Source organism: Oenanthe melanoleuca, chromosome 2 (genome assembly GCF_029582105.1).
Source record: "Oenanthe melanoleuca isolate GR-GAL-2019-014 chromosome 2, OMel1.0, whole genome shotgun sequence".
Taxonomy (NCBI): domain Eukaryota; kingdom Metazoa; phylum Chordata; class Aves; order Passeriformes; family Muscicapidae; genus Oenanthe; species Oenanthe melanoleuca.
Window position 1 is genome coordinate 107,682,709 of NC_079335.1, and position 23,432 is coordinate 107,706,140.

At 35.5% G+C, this 23,432-nt stretch overlaps 1 protein-coding gene across 3 annotated transcripts in view; it reads right to left on the reverse strand.

Moving 5' to 3' along the window:
- ANO10 (anoctamin 10) overlaps positions 1–23,432 on the reverse strand; it is a 125,668-nt gene that overhangs the window by 75,959 nt on the left and 26,277 nt on the right. The gene's annotated exons all lie outside the window — the stretch shown is intronic.

A 23,432-nucleotide genomic window follows, 5' to 3' on the forward strand; every position in this document is an offset into this window, starting at 1 on the left:
TATCTGTATCTTAGGCCTAGTCCTTCCATTCCTTAAATATTTTGAAAAACATAATTGAAAACACATCAATTACTCCTTGCAGCCTGATCACTGTGCATCACTGCTAGAAGGAAACTGACCAAATAAACTGTTTACATCAAAATGGCTTTTTAACCCTAAAATTTGCTCTACATGTGAAGTGCATCCCTGACTGTTGTATTTATCCTAACAGCATCTTAAAAACCCCCAAAACAGTAACAACTATTTCAAAAGAACTTTGATAGCACTGATTCAACCTAGCAGCTCTTGTTTCATCATGAGGTTCCTTTAAAAATAGATGGACTTGCACAACCATGATTTTGTTGTGAAACTATCTTCTAGATGTTAAGAAGAGCAAAGCATGCTTTAATAACTAAATATATTAAATCTGAACTGCAGAGGAAGTTAAATTAACCCCACTGGGGTTCCCATCTCTGCTTTGCCAGTTTTGTTTTTGTTTGCTTGGATGTGATATAAATATTGAAACATTTGGCTCAAAGTACTCCTGAATATACATGGGAGACTTGCAGAGCCAGTTCAGTGTCAAACAGAGGAAAAAGAGAGCAAATGACATCCTGTCTGCTTATGTAATTTTTTTCCAAAGTTTGCTTCCCACAGTTGAGATTTAAAATAGTATCTTAGCTGCATTATAAAACAGAGTGTTAAAAGTTTACAGGAACTTTATTGTTTACCACAAGATTAACATGTAATAGATAATTAGAAGAAATAAATTAATTGCCTTGTACCAAATTCTAAACCCATCATCACACATTTTCCCACATACTTTAACTCAAAAGGAGAAAAAATGCCTGCAAATGGAAAATGAAACAGAACACTGGTGTTTGTCAGACCATTTATTTGGGCTTAGGCAATTCCCCCAACTGCTGACATAATACTGCAGTGTGTGCAGGATCACTACATACTTCAACCCAAGTTTAAAACATTTTTCTTCACTTAAAATGCATTACTGGTTCAAAGGATCAGCAGCTTAGTTTTACTGTACTGCAAGTCAGTGTGCCTGTGTAATAGTGAAATGGATCTTTTTCTGTGTGCAGTATTTAAACACTTGTCAGTATTGAGTGAAAAACTGAAAAACTGTTTAAGTTCTCAGATGACTCTTATTTCAAGTCATTACAGACTCATTCTTCTCCATCAAGAAAAATCATTATTTGACTTATTCTGGCATCACACTGATGTTATCACTGATCATAAAGAGCTACCTGTTAAAGCTATTTTAAGTCAACTTTCATTGAGTTTATTTCCTACAGCCCAAACATCCTGTTACTGGGGAAACATCTGTGGGCAGGAATGCAAATTATCCATTATATCTAAGGAGCTACAAAAGAAAAAAGTGTAATAATCTGCCTTTGTTTTCAAACATTCTATAAATAAAATCTTTCTGAAAACGGATTTCACAGTTCTGCTAGACTGAAACAGTTTGGGGTTGTTGTTTCATGCCATTATTTCCTCCTTTTAGTGTGCTCCATAAAATCTTCCAAAAGTTATCAGAATTCAAATACATTTAACAACTCAATGCTGATCTGCACTAAAATCCCCATCTCCCAAACAATACTAAGGAACTTCTAAAGCCTGTCAAGTTCCTGGATACTTTTAAAATGCTAACACAGACAGAATTTAAAGCTCTATGATAAACAAGCAGAAACTGTTTTGAGTTCTGAGTACCTTGGTAAATCAGCAGGGAGAAAGGGCAACTTCCAAAATAATGGAATGCATACTATAAATGTTTAGAGCTTGCCTAATCCAGAAGTGACAACAATATGAGACAACATGTACATTCATATTACTGGGGTTACTTCAGCATAATACCTAGCCAGTATTTTTTTTTTTTTTTAGTACAAGAACAGATCAGGTTGCTTTGAAGGCCTGCTAGAATTTTAGTTCATGTAGCACAATGGTATACTTAATGAACAAAATAATGTACCATTTTAACTTCCTTTAGGCTTAAATTCAAACACAAAAAAAAAACAAAACAAAAAACCAATCCTAAACAGAAACAACCAACCAACCAAAAAACCCAAACAACATACACAGAAACCCCCAAACCTCAAACAAAAGAACTCCCTCACAAAACAACAAAAAAAAAAACCCTCAACAGGTCATCCAAACTAAAAATGAGACAGCTATCAGTTTTGAGGTAGTGGCCGTTCTCTAGTAAAACTTTTTCTCTCTCTTATTTCAATATTCTTCTTGGACATACAGATACATGTAACATTTTAATTTACTCAAGCTACTTAAAAAGAAGCATTGTAAGAAACTTAATCCTACAAACTGCTTTCACTTAACTATATATTCTTACACATCTTGTTATTTTGAAGAAAGAGCTATGAGGCAACTACCTGCAAGAAAAAATAACTCTCTACTGACCAAAGATTACGAATAATCCTGTGCAGTGCAACACCATAAGCAAAGATAATCATGTTGTATTCATGGATGTACAAACTGTGTAACATAAACCCAAGTCAGCATCTTGTTAATACATATTCTAGCTATCTGATGTGGACCACAGTTATAAGTATATACAGTTAATTAGAAATATCCAAAGATATTCCAAGGAGGAGTCAGAGATATTAATACAAGAGAAATAGTTAAAGAACACTTGGTACAACAAATTAACACACATGAAAATACATTAAATAAAACAAGACTTTTTTTTTTTCACATTACAACACATTAGAGATTAGTATATGAAATAACAGAAAAAAGCTTCAAAAGCTTGTTAACTTCTTTTGAATTATCCTCTTTAGTACCCTCAAAAAGAATATGTCTCTATGACAATGCATTAACTTTTTCTTTCAACCCTTTTGTTGAGATGTTCTGTATTTGTGGAGGCACAAATGCAGGACAAGTGCAGTAATGGATGTGCATTGTTCACTGGGAAAATTTTAAACAAAAAAAAATCTATTGAGTAAACATTAATGAAATTTATAATCACGGAAGATCTAATTTTAAAAATTCTTCCAGTTTATATTTTATGGAGATAACTCACACATAGACTATAAAATTATCTTTCCCATTATAAACTCCATTTTCATAATTAGTTCCGTCCCATAAAATGGCTCTTTAGTCCCACTTGCTATATTTTCACTTTGCTAACAGGCTGTAAACATACTACCTTCTCCTTTTTATTAACCTGGCTAATTAGCCATCAGCTTGGAAATATATATACCTGTCTTACCAATTTTTTTTGCAGTTTATTTAAACTAACATTAGTATGCTACTTTGGAATAATATCATAGTTATGCAACCAAATTAAGAGTTTTAGCATAATGCTTACAGTTTTAAATCAGAAATGAAAGATTATCGGTTTGGGAAAAACAGGTTGAAAAACCACTCTTATATAGAACTGTATAAACTTTTTTTCCTCTTTTTGTTCATCACAAACACAACCTATCTGTGTAAACCTTTCACAGATTTCTACTGATCAATACCATCCTGATACCAAAAGTGAAACTGCAGAATGCTTTAGTGACTGTGTGTTTATCTGACCCAGTATTTCAAGTATTTGCACTGAACACATGGAAGTTCCAAGTCAAAGCTGCGATCAAACTGCATCTGTAATAAATACATTGTCAAAGTGCCACATATGAAGATCTGATGCAAAGTTACAAAATAACAGTATATATGAAAAGCCATTGTAATAAATTATTTCTATGTGACAGCAAACTTCAATTCTGAGGATTAATCTAGAAGATACATCAAATTCACTGTCCTGCTTATGTCCAGCTACTCCCAGTCATTAATGTGATGCAAAATACCTGGACTATGCACTGCATATGCCTCACTTGATGGAAACTAACTATACATTTTTATAAATTTAAGTGTTCTAGTCTTCTCTAACTTTTTCTTATAGCAATTTTTTTAAGAATATATGGAAATATTTTTCAGCTAGTTATTCCAAGACAACTTTTACAGAATTAGACAGTCACAGACCCCTACCTGACTTACAATGACTCCTTTTGAATGATGGATATAGAAGTATCCTCACAACAGATTAGCAGGGATGTTCCTTCACACAGAAGAGTGGAAAAATGTGAGAGGATACATGCAGCAAGATCCAGAAAAACAGAAATCTGCCTATGACTTATTGCTGGGGGAAGTGAGCCAGAGCTACAAGTCAATAATGTCGATCACACTGGGCAGGGGTTCTGTTCCATGGAAGAAGAGAGCTTTTAGCAGAAAAAAAACTGACCACATCCCAAATAAGACATTTATACTTGTAACATGATCTAAGTTAGAGAAATAAGGAATTTCAATTTTTCATTTTCCTTCCACCAATACATGGACTATTGCTTAGCTCTGGTAAAAACAACCCCATCCCTCAACTTCTGTTTCCTAATTTGGAAATACTGAAATTTAATTTTGGTTTAAACCAATTTTAAGGATACATTATGATATATCAATTGATTATTTTTGTGTAAAAAACAGATGCCCTTAAAGTGAACATTCTGTTCTGCATGCACACAAGGAAGCGTATTGCAATTAATTATCAAACTTCGTGATTATCCTATCACAAATGTTTAATTTTTTTTCTCTTTCAGATACACTCTAGTAGATTTGAGGTATTTGCAGCTAATATTCTAAAATAAACCAGTTTCATCAAGCAACGGGGCCATTCACCAGGAAATAAAAACATCATGCAGGGACCAGGCAAAACAATGCCTTCATTTACGATGTGTGAATCTGTCATGAAGGAAAACCAATTATCAGGTAAAAATAGATCTGCTCAGAGCCAGGATGGCTTCAAGCTCACTGGGGGCTTGAATGTGCATTGACCAAAAAAACCTCCAAAAAGCACACACACACACAGAGTGGCAGAAAAGTTTATATAAAGTTAGGAGAGCACACATTTGGAAATGGTTGCCAATGCTCTTTGGCAGGCAGCAGGAGGCAGTCACACTGGGATGAAAAAGCACAAATACAAAAAAAACCCCTTTAAACAAAGGAATATCCCCCTCATATCTCAGACACAAATGAAGTTTTCAAAGAATGCCCAGCATTCATGAAATCCAATGGTAAAAAGACCTCTCCTGTACAAAGCACAGACAGTGTTCTGCTACATGTCTTCATAGACAGAGCTGAAACCTAGATTCAAATATGCACCAACACAGAGATTCAAAACCTGAAACCACATTCAAAGATTTCCAGAAGGCAGAGAATGAAGGCTTAGGCTACTCAGGGAGCACCTCAGAACAGGAGGTAGGTCTGTGTTGTCAGGTCTGGACAGAATTTTAACTTGGGAACATATAACTGGCTAATAGAAAGAAAACTGTCAGTGTGTTAAGCTTTAACACTCAAGGTCTTGCAAAACTTTATACTCATTAAGAGACTCAAAACACTAGCACTAAATCAGCTCTAAATTACATTTAGAAAAATATCTTGGCATGCACATTTACAATATTGAGTTTATTCTATTTTTTTTGTTACTAATGTTTATACCATAAGTAGTAAAAAAATTTAAAACTACCTATAGCATGGAATTAATTAGGTTGTGTAAACTATGGTGCTTATTTCTGGAGATATTAGCAAGTTAATATCTTTTTTTTGTAACTTCCATTTGCATTTGTCTCCTGCTCTGAAATACAACCACAGGCATTAAGATAACCACCCCATTTGTTTATCAGTTACAGGAGCTTTTCTTAAAACTCTGCACACTCTCTGCCAACGTGCAACCGCGTAATCCTCATTGAAAGGCTGATTTTGGTCCTGCTTTTTAGTTTTTCTGAAGACATGAATAGTGCTTCACCTCCATTGTCAACAGTCATTTACTTGTATTTTCCTACCCTAAAATGGACTTCAATTACACTGAATTTCAGTAGTTTAGTTGAATTAAAATTGAGTTTTAATGCCCAATACCAACTAAAAAAAGAATTCAATTGTTTCCTTTTCATAAATTCCAGTTTTCTAAAACAAGGTTTAGACATACCACCTGGCGCTGCACCCTGTATTGACACATTTGCTTCTCCTCTTCCCTCTAAATAATCTACTGAGCCTCTTCCAATCCAGATTAGACAATCTTCATGCATAGCTACTGATACTGAATCCATTAATAGGTAACACACATTCAATATATTCTGGTCTTCAAATTATAAGAACATTCCTTTTAAGACATTTTAAACATGTCTCAGAAAACTTGCTCTTTACAAAGTCACTGAAATATTTCATACAATGAAAATACTGTCTCTCTTTTCATCCAGAAAACTAGTGCCAACAAAAACATGGAGGGATGGAGGATTACTATTCTTTATGCCTTGTACTAATATTCAGACTGTTTTTCCTTCTAAGAAAAGAGAACTAAACTTTCTATTTACAGTCAGAAAATTTTAAAAGTCAGTATTTGTAAACACAGTAATTTGAGAATTCTTGCTCTTGGAATATATTAAAAACATAAACAGAATTTTCCCTGAGCTAAGTCTAAGGGAAGTGGCATCAACAACAATAAATCACATCCAAATGAGCCAGCCTTGCATCAATCGGCTCCAGAGACGGTTCTGCAGCTGCCCCAGCAACAAGCAGAGGAGCGAGCCAAAAGACCAGAAAAGAAGTCAGAAAGCAGGTCAAGGCTTGTGAGCCAGAACTTGGCATCTGGGTCTTACAGCTGTCAGGGATACTTATGAGAGAAGTCACTGTTGTCTACAGATTTTGAAAACAGTTTGGGAACAGGAAGAGGAAAAAGAAAAAACAAATCTATCCACAACTATCACGAGCCAAGCTCCAGCGGAAACGCAATTCATGCCGCCACTTGTTCTGTCACAGCACTGTGATCCCAAACCACTACACCAATGAGAAAAGTATTATCTGCACAGAAATACAGTTTTGTAGTGATGTGGAACATCAGACTCCCAAAGAGATTTTTTTCTGAAAAAAGAAACACCAGTGAGCAAGATGAACATAAAAACTAGACTACCTTTTTGTGAATATGTTTCAAAATAAAAAATTTTGCCTTAATTTTTTTTTAAGGGGGATAATCTGTCAAATTTTCCTTTAAACTCTCCACTGTATAACTACTTCCAACACCAGCAGGAGCTCCAATACATAACCAACTTTTCTGTTGCCAAGTTGTATGTACTTTTTATTAAAAACCAACAAACAAAAAACCACACCCACAGTTTATCTAGGGATTACTGAGAAAATATGAAGCCACACTTTCTTTATTAGAGATTCCATACTATGTAATGACAGACATAAAAGTCAGAATGACAACTACACGTTTCAAGAATCATTAAATAGAATTTGTAGTATCTAAACAAAAGAAGAGACTCAGACCAAGAACTCCAGTTTTGCAAAAATTAATTTAAGTGCATATGCAGGCAAAAATCCAAAGCTAGTGGCAGTTTTTGGGAAAGCTGTCTCTACAGATTCTGTACTGACAAGCCAAGCAACTGCCAAGCAATGTTTCAAAACAAAAGAGAGACTCTTGGAAAGTGCCAAAAGAGATGTTATATTCTGCCATTACAACTCACGCTTTATGAAAAGAAAAGAGAGGACACTTGTACTGGGATTCTCACTGGCACTGTGAATCAGGCACATTCCGTACTAAGCACATTCCCAAGGAAATAGGCACGCTAGCGTGGACTGCAAAAATGAAGAAATGTTCAGCTGTGATGACAATCAAAAGAAAAGTAGAAACAAAGATAATGCAACTGATGCCCAAAAAATGCATAGTTCTTTCAGAGGTGCTTTGAGCAGAAATCGAATGAACAGTAAAACTCTCAAAACACATAATTTAGCAGGATACTTGAATTTACTTTCTCCAATCTATTATTCCTTCTAATCAGCCTCTATGTTTACTTGGAGACTGAGATACCATCTCTTATTTCATTTTCTGAGTTTAGAAGAACTAGCTAGTTCATTATATTCTTGACTTCGTAGTCTGATATCCATTCCCTGAACGTCACACTTCCATCTGTTTTTCTTGGATTGTATGAAGCATCAGAAAAGCTGTCTGAAGACACCCTTCTCCAGCACACTCTCCACTGTTATACAAATAAGCCCTCTAGTGGTAAAAGGACTGTGAGACCCACCATAATCTGAGCTTCTGTGCACCCCCTCTACGGGATAAAAATCTTACTTTCATAATACCTCCTAAGTAAAGGTGAGCCACTAATAGCCTACAACCTCTTTTGAAAGCTATTCATTGAAGATGACAAACTTTATCTTGAGCATGAGTGGTGGCTTTGTTACTGAATCCAGAGATAAAAACATAATTATCAACACAGAAAAGAACTGTCAAAGGTACAGAACAAATTTAGCATAAAGTCGCAGAACTCTCCAGATTTTATGTTTGTTTAAGAAGTGTGCCAATACAGAGATAATGAGCTCCACCACACACTAGCACTTAATTAAGCCCTTTGATTACCAAAATCATGAGTGAATGCTTGTATTCTTTTCATTCTAAGATACTGCGTTTCCTTTCCCTTCCCTAAGTATATTTATTCCCTAGTTCTAAATACTAGTCAGTGACAGAAACCACCACCAATACTGACCTGTTTGTGGCAGTGATTTGCATTATAATTGGCCAAACATTGCCAATGCATCAGATACTCTATCCGAAGCAACTCAGCTTCCCATGCTGCCAGACTTAACACTGTCAAAAATTCCTAAATATCAAGACATAACATGCTATCTAGTTTAAAAATTTTAAAACAGTTTAAAACAGTTATATTTTATATTAGCAAGCATGAGCAAAAACCTCCCATCCACATACTTCTCCTCTAATACAGCAATGCAACAAATTTTTATTATATGAAAAGGGGTTCAAAGGGACAATTCTGTATTGGCACATATTTCCACATATTCAGCTGTTCTAATGAACCAGAATTCTCTGTTTGGCCAGATCAGAGCTTTCACTATGTTTTTAATGACTCAAGAGCTCAGTGACAGTATCATGGTGTGTTTGCAACCTCACTGCAGGATAATGAAGGACACTGCTGAGAGTGGTCACTAATCACCTTCCACAAAACACTGCCTTGCATAAGAACACTTCAGACACCCTTTCTGAACAGAGATGAGCTCAGGGAATCATGGTGCACCATCAGTTCACAGAACAGACCCTTATCTTTTCTCATTTGACAAGCCTGCAGCCCACCAGGTTGAATTCAAATGGAAGACTTCTTTGGAAGTGCAAGTGCCAACAAAACTCAACACACAATTAATTCTGTGGCCTCCATTTAAGCCTTTCTTTTATGATTCCTGCCTATCATGCACATGCCCTGATATAACAGTAAATGGTGATAATTCAGAGAACAGTGGCAGAGGATTAGTCACATGTTCTGTTGTAATTTGACAGCTAGAAATTAAGTATTACGATATATTCCTGAAATTCCTTGCACAACCATCACAAATGAAACTATAGTGCAAAACTGCATAAATTTGAAATGCAGGTTCAAAAGCAACAATAAAAGTAAATGTAACTACTCTGACAAGATTGATAGTTTTATCACTTTCAAAACACTCTAAATCCAATAATTGAACAGGAAAGCACCCAAATGACTGGAAGAAAAAGCCCTCCAATAGTAACCATTGACAACTATCAGGCTGGAATGTCTATTCTGTGGGGGCCTACAAAGATCTGCCATGGATCAGATTCCAGTTCAAGAGTTTCACAGACAATTTTAATGAATAAAGAAGAAAATTTGCTTAAGAACTGCACATATGATATCAAGCAAGGAGAAATCCAAGTGCTCTGATAAGCATGATTACAATTCAGCAATCCTGAAAAACTGAAAGGACAGTCCTACCAAACAGAAAAACTGAAGAAACAGTCCCAATGAACAACACAGTGTAGCTACACATTAAAAGATGTATAGTACTAATTCAGAAAAAAAATAAATATTCAGTACAAAGCTACTGCAGAAAAGATAGGAAAACATTTGACATGTTAAAAGAGCATCACATACAACACAAGATGTACCTGAACCTTTCTTACACACAGAAATATGTGCACTTGTAGCTTGTTTCAGGTATCAATTTTAAAAGCAGAGACAACCCTGGTAAAAAGAAAATGAAATATTGAAATAACTGACCTGTGAGGAAAAGTTTGAAGACATAAGTTCATGTGATTCAGAAAACAGCAGCTGGAAAGTGATCATTAAAGGAACAGTGACTAAATATTTTTCTACGCTAAGAGTATTAACCGGCCTAACTTGTATTTGGGACACTTTAGTTAAAAGTTCATTAATTAGAAGAAGAGGAAGCTCATAAACAGGTTACTTGGCAAAGTTCAAAGCTCTCATGCCAGCAATCACACACATTGTGGATCTGGTCAAGATTGCATGATCTTGGTTTAGAGCAGCTGAACAAAAGTTAGATAAACAGAACTTAAGGTAGGGTGTACAAAACACTTTGAATCTTCATTCCCTAATCAGCCAGGCTGGCAGAGCTGTTACATGGTTCTGCAGCTCCTCCACCTTCCAACAGCCACCCTCGATTTCTCCTGATGAAAAATGGGGTAAACAGGAGCAGAGGGAGAATGATGTAGACCTGAGCCCTGTCCTGCCAAAGTGAAGCTTTTTCTGAGTTACACACCAAAACATCAGGTAGCCCTCTCAGGCCCTGAATGGTTTTGATACTGGTTTTCCAAATGCAGCTCAGTTCTGTAATATAAAGCACATTAGAAAGGTACCAATGGCAAAAGCGCAGTTTATACTTATAGAAGGCAGTAGGCCTAAGGAATCTAAAATGAATTTATCTCTAAGTCTTGACTTTTTGCCAAAATGTTGAAGCTACCATTGTGTGTTATACAATGCATACATATTCATAAGGACACTTTTGTAACAGCAGAATCCATCAGTATAATTGTACAAGGGCAATGTCTAGAAGCAATGCACTAAGAGAAAAGGACAAGATAGGAGGCATCTTTCGCCTGAAACAGAGTCAACAAAGTTTTAAGTCTTCCACCAAACTTTTAAAAGAATCTACAATACAGCTTTTTTTTTTTTTTTTTTTTATGTATTAGCCACAATTACTCTGTGGGATAAAAAGAAGTATCTGTCTCTTTCTATCTTTCTGTGGCTTCCAACACTATATCCTCTCACTCACTAAACCTCTGCAGCTAGGATGTCTTTCTTTAGAGGGAAGCTGAGCAAAGGAAGATGGAGGGGCCATTATTAATGCAATGTGACACTGCAAAGGAAACTGGATTCCCTCCTCCTTTTTGTTCAGTTTCTGGAAGAAAGACAATTCTTACATTTAGCATCCTTAGCTAAAATTTGAGAAAAATATCATTCAGCTGTATATACTCCTACACTTCAGCTTCAGAAGACATTTTACAACACACAGCTTTTAATCCCTTGCTGCAGAAATTATTTCGTATTTAAACTGTGTAACTATAGATACTATTGATCTCAGAGTTTAATCTACATGGAAGATGGGATGGAAGAACATGTTGCCAGCACTGTTATTCACCCCACCTTCAGGAACAGTTAGGAAGGGAGGGGAGGGGACATGAAACACAGGCTTAAAACCTAGCACATTTGGAATTTCTCATTTTAAAGATTTATACCAGAATAAAATTATTAAAATACTGTAACAGAGCATCCATATGAGGAGGTACACTCCTCATATTTCTTCTGCAGCATTACTGTAAACTTCTCTGGCTAGTTGAAGTCTTAGTGTAACCACCACAGCACCTGAGGCTGCTTGGTAAGTCTGATCAACTTGCAAGACTCACAAAAATAGAACAACAAAATTATACAAGGGTCTACCTACACTCAGCAAATTTAGAACTTGCAATTCCAGCCACACCAACACAATATCCATGCAGTTGGCAAAGAACTGCAGTCTCACTACCACTGAGGAATTTACCAGTATGTTTTGTGCTACACATAGCTGCCAAAATAAGCACCAAAATAACTAGAAAACCTAAAGAGGCAGATCTACTCATTCCTACTGATACAGCCAGAGTCAGTTTTATTTGGCCATGACAGGACCTTCCAAGTTTAAGGAAGACCAGTTCATGAAGCTATTAGCATAATGGTACCAGTATCAGTTTTCCACCTGCTGTCTGCTTGGGGAGGAATATGGCTACATCCCATTCTCACTGCCAGTTGTGCTCTTGACTCTTAAAGGACAGGTTGAAGTCAGAATTTAGAAGTCACTATAGTCCATTCTAATTACAGGGAGTGAAACAGGAGCACTGACAGGAATAGTCTATAATCTGTTTTGTGGACTCCCTATTCACATGTAATGAGTTCATCCTCAAATCATGCCTATATATGCATTTTATGTTTCTAAAAATAATGTAATGTACTTTCTACAGAATTATTTTGTTAAACTGACATCAAGATCACTGGACAGATGTCACACTAATACCCATCACATTTCTACTTCTTGGTCCTGCAATTCCTAAAATTACACAGGAAGTGAAGAAGGACTGCCAAATGGAACCAGTATTAGTGTAGACTGATACTTGCAGGTGTTTTCAACATACTATAATTCAAGATGCATTAATAATTTTTCTGTTACAAGTCGCTCTTGGTATATCATCTTTTTTTCTTAAGCAAAGCCTTTCAGAAGCTAGAAGAACAAAAGAAGTATTTGAATTAATGTTACTTGCTAAGCTATAAGAGCAAAAATCTAAACATTTCCTGTAATAAACTGCTTATTTCCATTTCACTGGATTCTAAACCAAGTTTTTCTCAGATTTTTCAGTAGTTATGAACTTCTGAAAAAAATGCATTATATTCTGAGATGCAGATTAACTGCAGTATCACAAACTATATTGCAAGTTTAATAAAAGATAACCTAATATTTGACATTGGTTTATCTATAATCCCCATACCAGGCACATACACACACACTTTTCATCATATGACAAATCCTCTGACTAAAACTAACCTTGATCAAACATATTATGGTTTATGAATTCTCAGCAGCATCTATCCATATCTCTTTGGGTAATTCATTGTAGAGATTTAGCTGATTATAGGCACATGAGAAATCTCCCTTGACTTCAAAAGAACTGTTGAAGGCATGAAGAAAGCAGGACACACTTCACAGCTTGCGCACGGCCACAATAAATGAAAAATCCTTTCGAAAATTACCTATCATTCCACCAATTCCTTCAGATCAGAGGAATGAAAATTTGGATTGACACTTTCTTCCACTGTAAGATAAAAATTCAGTGCACAAATGAAGTAATTAAGCCCCAGTTCTTTTGACATTTACTTTCCAGCATGACTCATGACCATCTTCAGTGTGCGTTTAATAAAGCGTTTTCAGCAAGAGTATTAAAAACCTCTCTGCTACAGCCTTTCAATCCACTACTGCATTTTCTTGCACAATTTGAGTTCCAACATCAGTTTTCATTTAAGCATGCCAGGTGGCATTTAAAAAACAAAACAAAGCAAATGGAGAAAGAAAAGCTTTCATAAATCCAGATTTTAAACAGCACATGACGCTTCAGAGCTTTGTTTAAAAAAGGCTTGGGAGGGTAAAAACTATACCAACAAATTTCACTCATTTTTAAATAAAAGACTACAGAACTCATGCTGCAAGCTTGCAATAAATGACTACTAATTATTTTTATAACACTGAGCAGGTATGTAAAAAAGTCAACAACAACATGAGTACCGAAGTTGATCCAATACTCCAAACCAGAATTTTAGAAGTTATTGCAAAGAATCTCAGTAAAAAAAAGGTAAATTCTTCTTCAATTTTTTAACTAGGAAACATGAGCAACAATACTATATTAAGACTCTTTCTGTAAAGAGGTGCTTAATCTACAATACAGAGGCTCCAACATGTTTGACTGGCTTTCTCCTGCTATTTATAGTCAGTTTTACCGATTTCCTATTCTCCAACTCTTTTCCAGCTGTAGCTGCAAACCTCACATTTTCTACCCTACCTGCTCAGAGCCACTCATTTTCACTCTTAATCATTGGAGGATACAAATGACAAAGTGTATTTATTGTCCAACGCTGCACACAGTTTAAAAACCGAACACACCAACCAAAACATACCATGTTTGACAAAGAAATAATAAAAAACTTCTCCTGGAGACAGGAAAAACATTGCAGTCCCTAAAAAAGGAACACTCCTAGTACGAAAATAACAGTGCTGCAAACTGCATCACAGATAAATGGACATACAATGGAGCCCTATATCTCTACCTATTCACAGATTCCTCGGAAAAGCCATTATCCAGGCTTGTGCTGGCAGCTATGGGTAGCACATTTTCAGAGAATTATTTAAATAATTTAAGAGAATAAACTAATACATTATTTACAAAACAAAACAATTCAGCTTCATGAAATGCTAAGCTTCATGAAATGCTAACCATGAAACTGTTGTGAAGCAAGGAAGCTTTGAATGTTCATACTCTGTCTTATCATTAAACAATTACTAATCCTAATCAAGTGGAAAGTAAACAATTAATATTAATAGGTATTAACTTGGCTTTTGTCTGGACAGTCAAGTTCCAACTGCCAGCAAGGAAGTGTATTCAGCATATTCAGGCTTGAGCTGGAAATATTTGCACATTAAAGGAAACTTCTTTGTGACAAATATTAAACTAAGTGGGTTTTAAAGAGATCTGAAAGTGTGATTCTTATAGAGTTCTTTAAAATGTCTTGTAATTGTGCACAAAGATCTGTTCTCTATTCATCATCCCTTTTAAAGCTTTGTCATTCTGGCATCCTTGCACAATCCCAGAAGAAACAGGAAAAATTTTCTTACTCTGTCTTCCCCTGCTGTTCTTCCAGGCTGACACTTCTGAAGCATTTATTAGCATAGTTAAGAAATGTGCTCTATCCCTAAAGTATCTCGTCCATCCAACCTTCCTAATAAGAATACAGCAGTATCTACCACATAATTGCAATTCATGAGGAATGGCACCATCTCAGACAAATCAATTTCTGATTCCTACTGAAGGAACACGACCCTTCTGGAAAGTTCAGATCTTTTAGCTAACTAGCACCTGATACCTTTGTGGCTCCCTGTTTCTACCTCCACTAAGAGAGTATTCCTTTTTTGCTGTCATGGTTTCTACTAAGACACCTTTAAGGTTTTCGTACAGTGAGAAGGCTTCCTGTGCTCTTAACCTTCACTTTAATGTCACAACCACACTGGCAGAATCCAATTTAAGAATTAAAATTGCTTCTCAGACAGAAAAGACAATTGAAAATAAAAGCACGGAGAAAACCTATGAAAATCCAGGGTAGAACCAGTACATATGGGAATTACAAGAGTATATCAACATTAGTTGCTTAAGTAGCATTTTACTGAAGTGTAATTGAAACTCTTTTGAAAAAGTAGATACACCACTGTATAAAAAGCATTGCACACTTTCCCAGGCAGCTCTCATCTTCCAGATCCCAGACAATTTTCAGTTATTAGACAGGTTACACTGCAAATCACCAGATTCTGGGAATTAATATTGAAAGAGCATGACTACATAGTTGGCTGTACTAACTTACTCTTCTCTTGGCCTCTGCTGCAGAAAGAATCCTAGTCTATAAAGACCCCTGATCTAATTAGCTCAGCCATCCTTTGCACACTGTCTTCTTTAAAGATAAAAGTCACATTCTGAATTGTGTCAGCAAGGAATGAACACTACTTTCAAAATGCTCCAGTTGGGGCAGACACAGTAGTAAAATACATCAACACATTCCAGCTATCAGGGTTGAAAAACCTGATGCATTGGTTTCTTGCTGTCCTACACATTACTGTATGAGCTGATATATTTAACACATTTCAGTGTTTGTACACAGTTTGAAGAGACAATTCATTCATCTGTGTGATTATTTTTCAATTTTGAACATAGCAAACTGAGAACCTGAAAATTGAAGGGTTTCAGTAAAGAACAGAAAATAAGAAGGAACAAACGAAAACAGGAAAATGGGAAAATACTGTTTTAAGCTGAGACTTTCAAAAATCCATTGGACTATTTAAGCATAGATGTTAACATGCATTTTCATTTCTATACTAGCAGAAAGCTGTAGAGCACAACTTACTTAGATCTTTGAATTTTTTAGCGTTTGTTTTCATTCTGACACGCTTTTGGCATTAAGCTTTATTATTCAAAGTGACCGAAAAATCAACCCTAAATCACAATGAATACCTCAAAAGAACCAGTAGATGGCAATAAAAAAAATAATCTGTGATAAATTTTGATTTTGCAAATAAATATAATCTGTAGTAATATACAACCAGCAAAACTGGCATTTTTTTAACCTCATTGTTATGGCTCCAGGAGGCTTCTTGAAGCAGCTAACATTTATAAAATTTTATACAGACAAATCCATGAATCTTTCCCCACATCTGAAAGGTGAGAAAAAACCCCCCGAGAAAAATCTGTTCCTGTAACTCAGAAGAATAACTTATCTAAAATATTTCTTCATTTTGTATTAAAACTAAACCCATGATTTCAAGAATATTTTGCAAAGTAATATGAATATAAAATGCACTGATATTTAAGTACATTTTTACTCTTAAAATGCTGCCAAACAGTAAAATAAAGAACCAGTAGATTTTAACCAGTTAAGTCTTTACAGCTTTAGGAGTTTCCATTAAATCTCACACCGCAGTTATTCAGCAACTACTGGAAATTTCTTCCTGGATTTCAGCCTGAAGTTAAAATATCAAACTATTTTTATGTCTCACAATTTTAATTCTAGGAAGAAACCAAACTGCAGTGGCTTACCTGTCTAGCAGAGAATAAAAAACAAACCAAATTATTTTGTATAGCATTAAAAATAAAAATATACATATTAGATTTTTAAAAGAGGGCTTTTAGATATTATTTCTTATGTATACACACATTAAGTAAATGTTCACAGCTGAAGCAGAGGTATTCTAGAATAGAACAATACGTTAATTGAAATCACTAGTGCTCCATATGAATATTAACCTTTAATATTCAGCATCAGTAATACTGAAGAATTATTTTATGTATGTATAGAACAATGAACCAAATAATTACACAATTTGCATAAGGTGCATTTTTACATTTTCCTATGTTTTTCCATTTTCACCACGCACAAGCACAGATTGGCAAGGATATCTGTTTCACTGAAATAAAATACTTGATGAATTAAATTGCCAAGTATTTGCCAAAAAATGAACCATAAAGCTGTCAGTAAGGTCTGAACCTTAGCACGAAACAGTTTTGAAAAGCACATTTATATTTAACCCCCTAATTAATATCTGCTCATTATAAGTAAATAATAAAATAATTTTTCATACACATTTAACTATTAGGAAGAAATTGAAACCACACATCAAATATTTACCACTAAGTATCCTACCTTACAGTTATATCTGAAAATTGACAAACTACTGAGGTTATAAATGTAGTATATATGCATGCATGTCAGAATGGAATAAACACATTACCACAAAAAAGAATTAACACATGGAAAGAGAAATACGTCAAGACTCAAAGTCCAAAAAATTTCGGCACTTAAGAAAGTTAAGAGTTGCCTAGCACTCCCAGAAATTATTTTCTCTGATTAAAGAGCAAGTATACTGAAGACAAAGAAAGAATACACACTGCAATTAGCAGAAAGATATAAGGGGATAAGCATGAATTAAATGCACTTTTCTTTTTTTTTTTTTTTTTTTTTTTTTTTTTAAAGTGGCATTGGCAACTTGGAAAGCAGAGAAGGAAAATTTGGAGAAGGCATGTACAGGGTTGAAAATCCTGACATATGAACACAGGTTGAAGAATCTGTTTGTTACATTTAGATAAGAGAATGTTTGGGAGGGTGGGTAAGATCTAATCACATTCTTCCAGTGCCTAACAGGTAGTTTTCAAGAAGACAGAGGTACCCTTTTCACAAAGATGCACAATGGAAGTACAAGTCATGAGCTACCAAGTTTCACCAGAGAACTTTTTTTCTTCCCATGAGAAGACCCTTATTATTTGCCACAAGAACAATTAAACAGTGGACCAGCCTGCCCAGAGAAGTGGTTGACTTTCCCTCACTGGTAGTTTCCAAGTCTTAGCTTATTTCAATAAGGACATTGAGAACTTAATACAGGGTATCCTGCTTCAAGCAGAAGGTTTGGGCAAGTAATCTCCAGGGGTCCCTTCCACCTACACTGCTCTTTAATTCCATATGTGAAACTCTGCAGCTCCTGTATCCTATGCTAGGATCTGGCAATAACACAGAAAAAATTCAGCAAAAACACCACTTTATGCACAGCTGTTATGCTTCAACCTTTGCGCTCCTGTAACTTCATCAGTATAAAAGGATTTATATCAGTAATGGAGAGATGGGGAGATCCGAGCTTGCATCAGAAGCCAATTCTATTGAGCATACAAGGCTTTTATATAGGGTTTCACTTGTATGGCACCAATACAGGGTTCTATTTCTGGTTACAATTTCCCACTGGTTACACATTCTTCATGACATCACGCCAGCTGGTAACCTTATCAGAAAGTTTCACATGTTTCTTGGTCAATTCTTGCCCAGAGAGCATTTATCTGTGTCTGTCTCTCCCATCGTTTCTGCTCGACCAGGCCTTTATCATTCCACTGTACTCTCTGTTTTATTCCCTACAAGTTTACACATGTGTGTATGCTGACACAGCCTATTTTTCTGCATTTTTTCCCAACTCCTTTTATATTGAAGTTGGCCCTTCCATAAATGCATATTTATAATATCTTCTAAATCCCAACCTCAAGAGTTCTACATGAACAAAGCTATTTGCTCCATACATGCAGCACGCTATACCATGCAGGACCATGCCTCACTTCCACCTGGCCAGAATGGAATCATGCACGTTACTGACAGGAAATAATTCAGCTAGAACTGTTTTGTAAAAAACAAAATTACCCAACTTTATCAGGAGAACACAGACTGCAAAACATTTAAGAAATTTTAAAGGAAAAAAAAAAAAGGCATAATACTTGAATTTTGACATAACAATCCACCTAAAATTGCTCTTGCTCAGAAAGTGGATTCAAAAGATCTTCAGCTGCACTCAGGATGCAATGTCTACTAATTTTTATATTTGTAGAGAATGCAAAGTACAATGATGCCTAGAACTAGATGATAAATATCTATGAGAATTCAAACTGTTTGACTGGTAGTTTCTCCGAGTTTCTCTGGCACACCATTTCAAAAACAACTTACTATTATTCAAGCCTACTATTGAGCTGGCTGAGTCTTGGGACTATTACATCAAGACTGTGCAGCAGAAGCTCAAAGAGCTTCTAATCTATACAAGGAGGCCTTTGATGAATTATGCTTAATAAAATGGAATCCTAAAGAAAAACTGTATACCAGGCAACTCTCAATCACTTTGATTTTCCATCAACTTTATTGACACACTCTGATTCCTGCTTTCCAGCCTTTTATAAATGGACCATCAGCCCCTTCTCACTCAGAAAAACCAAAGTTTAAGAAAGAATTACTTCATTTATTCCATTCAGTACTTCTTAAAGAACTGACATTTCAATACAGGTTTCTCCATGATGCTGATGAAGATCCATGTCCTTATGAGGACACCATGAAATTAAATCAACATAGACCAACTGTTTAGGCCATGTTTACTACAAATACACCAGCTGTGTCCCTATGCAAAGGGCCTCATTTTCATCTATAGCAGAGCTGATTACATTCTTCCCAAAAATCACATTTCATGTCAGATTTTATATTACCATTATCAGGAAGGACCTTCATTACTGCTTAGTATTTCCAAGCTAATTTCCAAATCCCTCATGTGACACAGAACACCCAGACTAAGTGCACTTCTGCAATAAAGCTTTCTATTAGTTTACTACGCTTCAGGGCTGGATACAGGAGTTGCTTTTGGCGGCTAGGACACATTCATGAGGAGCTGTACTTCACAGCTATTGCTTCAAAACACCACTCCTGATGTACTGTTATAAGCAACAATCACTGCTCAAGAGTTGTACATAGAGCTGATTTCTTGAACTCAACTCTTAGAGCAGTCCTGACACTGATTTAGTATTAGAATTCCTTAATTCCACATTAAAAAGAAACAGTCATCAGTGTCAGTCATCATTTGTCAATAATTTTTGCAAGAAAAAAATTAAAAAGCACTGCAGAATTAAGGTTACACTTGTTTTAACCTACTTCCCTAACTATGCACCAAGTTTCCACAGAGTTATTTCCTTTTTTTGTTGTTCAGATCAGCGTAGGCAGTCAGAAGAGATTTAGAACAGTTTCACACAAGCACAGACGTGTGCTTGGAATGTCCTACTTTGCACCTGAATTAACACCAGAATTATGTGTCTATGGTGAAGTCTGAATAACTAAACACAATGTGATACAACTATTTTAAAATTATGTTAATAAGGATTTATTGTTCCCTGCTTCAGGGGCATTCAGCTACTTCTTTTTGTTTGAAAACTGCACTGGCTGCACTCAGTTAGCATCCATCCATAAGTAAAAGAAGGGAGTCTTATCATTCTGCTCCTGGTTCAAATCATGTTGCCATGGAAGCAGATGTTGAATTGATGAAAATAGGTCAACTGTTAAAAAAACCCCACTGGTTTAATACTTTAAAAATATTATTATATTTTATTATTTTAATGCTTGCAATTATTTTGAAATTGGTAACATTTTATTCTGTGGTATTCTAATTAACACTTACTTCACTCACACAATACATACTCCCACCAAAAATGGAGACAGAATCAGAGTTAAGAGCTGTTAACGGGAAAAAAATATTTTGCATAAATCAGTAGGGGCTGAGTGCAGAACACTTACAAGAATATCACACACAGTTCTTTGTTACTTCAGCAGTGGGTGGTGTTAAATGTTGCCATATAAACTGTTTCCATTGAAGAGTATTAGTATTATTATTGAAAGCACCAGCACTTTTTGATAAAGAAAAATCAAGACATTGCTAATACCTATGCTTGGCTTTGACAGCAACAGTGTTTTTTGTTTACTTTTGCATAAAACAGATATATAAATATTCAACTGGAGTCTCAGTTACTAAAAACTGATTAAAATACTTAAAGACAGCTAAGATTTAAGTATGTTACCCCATCAATAGAACATGTGAAAATACACATAGCCAACTCAAAGAAATTTCTCTCTTAGCATTTCCAAACTGCCTGCCAAAATGCTGTCAAAATAGCATAAACACACAGTAAAATACTCATCTTCACTGGCAGCAAAGATCAGAAAATAAAATAACTCACCTGTACCATATTTTTCTGAATCTCTTTTAGCTTGTCTAAAACGCTTTTCTATCAGAACCCTGACACATCTGAATTTTTTTCAACCTGACACTGATGTACTTTAGATACATCAGGTTTGTCCTAGAAGTTTAATGTAATATATTCTGTTCCTGAATATTTCTTTACAACAGAAATGCAGAGTTTAATCATTAATAAATAGAGTAAAGTTGAATGGGAATACTGCCAATACATGAGATTTGTGGTCCTTTCATAGTTCAGAGATCTTTCTGTAGATTAAGGGATACTTAAAGTAGAAAGGCTCAGTGGTGCAGAAGTCCTACAAATTTAATCCAGCACACACCTACCACAGCTCAACTGCGTGTCTCCCACACACTGCTGCTTCTGCCCTGCTCCCCAGTGAACTGGGTCACACAGCTTCTCCCACATCAATCCCCTGATCTGTTTCATCACCTACCAGATAAAAGAAAGTCCCAGTGTAACAGAAAAGATGGGAGTAAATACACAGGAAGCAAAAGCAAACACATCCCCATCTCCTGAAAGTGACATAAATCTACACTGCTGCTGTGCATAGTCCCACAGCATCCAGTAATCCTCCACTCTGAACCTTTTGTAATCAGTGTTTAAACCTGAAATATGTACAACAGAACCTCTGATTAAAAAGTTTCTGTAACTAAGAACAGGTTTAACTGACAAGAACAAATCATTTTCAACAGAAACAAAGCTCATGTTTGCTGTGTACATTTTCATACTGTTTTTTTCAATAAAATTTCTGTATAAAATTTGTTTCACTTAGGACAACTCTTTTGGACTCTAGAAAGTTCAAAATTTGTGTTACAAAACTTTTGGCAATATTTTATGGCCTGAACTATTCTCCACCTCTTTAAAAAACTAAAACTAACCAAAAAAATCCTAGCCCCACACCGGTGAAGTTGTCAAATACTGTTTAAAATGTACTGAGTGTCCTTATGGAGACTGCAAAAGTCTTACATTTCACATTCAGTAGTTTTGGAACTGTTTATAACAAACAAACAAAAGAAAAAATCACATGGCTTGTTATACTCCAGAAACATACTCTAAGACTCACATGTTGGTTTTGTAGTTCTCTGTTTTCTCAGACAATAAATAGCTGGTAATAACAGAAAAACAGCCACAAAAACATCAAACTAGCATATTTAAAATCATCAAGCATACTGGATACTTTTCATTAAAACTTTTTTAAATAGACCTTTTCTGACCAGTGCATTATGGCTTGCTGTTTTATTGTTTGGTTGTTTAGGGTTTTTTTAATGAAGGAGAATAATTAGAGAATACTTGAGTTTTCTTCAAATAATTACCTTTAGCTTCTTCTGGCTCAACCAGCATTAGCCTCCAAAGGTCCTTCTGTACTATGTTATTTACAGATCAGTGGTCTTCACCAAAATTGCTTCTGTATATAAGACTAAATTTTTCCCCTCTCCTCCCCTTGTACCTTTTCCCTCCAAACTTTCTTCCCTTTGTTTTCTGAATCTCCCTTTCCCCAGCATTTATAGATAATTTGAGATACAATGTTAAGGAGTTCCAAAAGCTACCTAATTGATATGCTAAATTTCCTGTTCCCTAAAGGGGCACATATAAATAGAATTTAAATTCAGAGAAAAATGCTGGTATTCTCCTTTGGTCTACCAAGAAACAGAGGTCTGCCTAGAGATTAAATAGCCAGCTTCACATTTAAACATAGAAAATGATAACACACAGCAAGCAAAGGCAAAAACAGCCCCATCTCTAAGTTGTCAGAAATCCATACTGCTTACATTTACTCATCCAGTTTTCATGATATCACCTCTCTAGATATGTTGTCCGGTAATGAGCTATAATCACTACATTTTATTTGCTAAATTATTTCTATATTAAAACACCTCACTGAGGTTAATGTAAATGTCCACACATGCATAATAGAAGAGGGCATCAGGGTGCCTGAAGACACAAACTTAAGCAAACCAGTCGACATGATTGGTATTTACAGCTAACTCTGCAAAGCTTAAGGCTTGGAAAATAAAACTCAAAGCAAGCTCATAATTCACTGCACAACACTTAATACCTGTAAAACAAACAAAAAAGAAATATATGCTCCTGATGCACCTCTGTAATGTGATGCACTTTTGTAACTACACACGCACAATCCAGACCTTTTGCCCTAAGAAAAATAATGCAGTTTCTAAAAGCTAAAATAGAAAAATGGTAAAAATCAAGGCAATGTCATACGAGAAAGCCCTGAAGGAAAGATTTATAAGGGCAA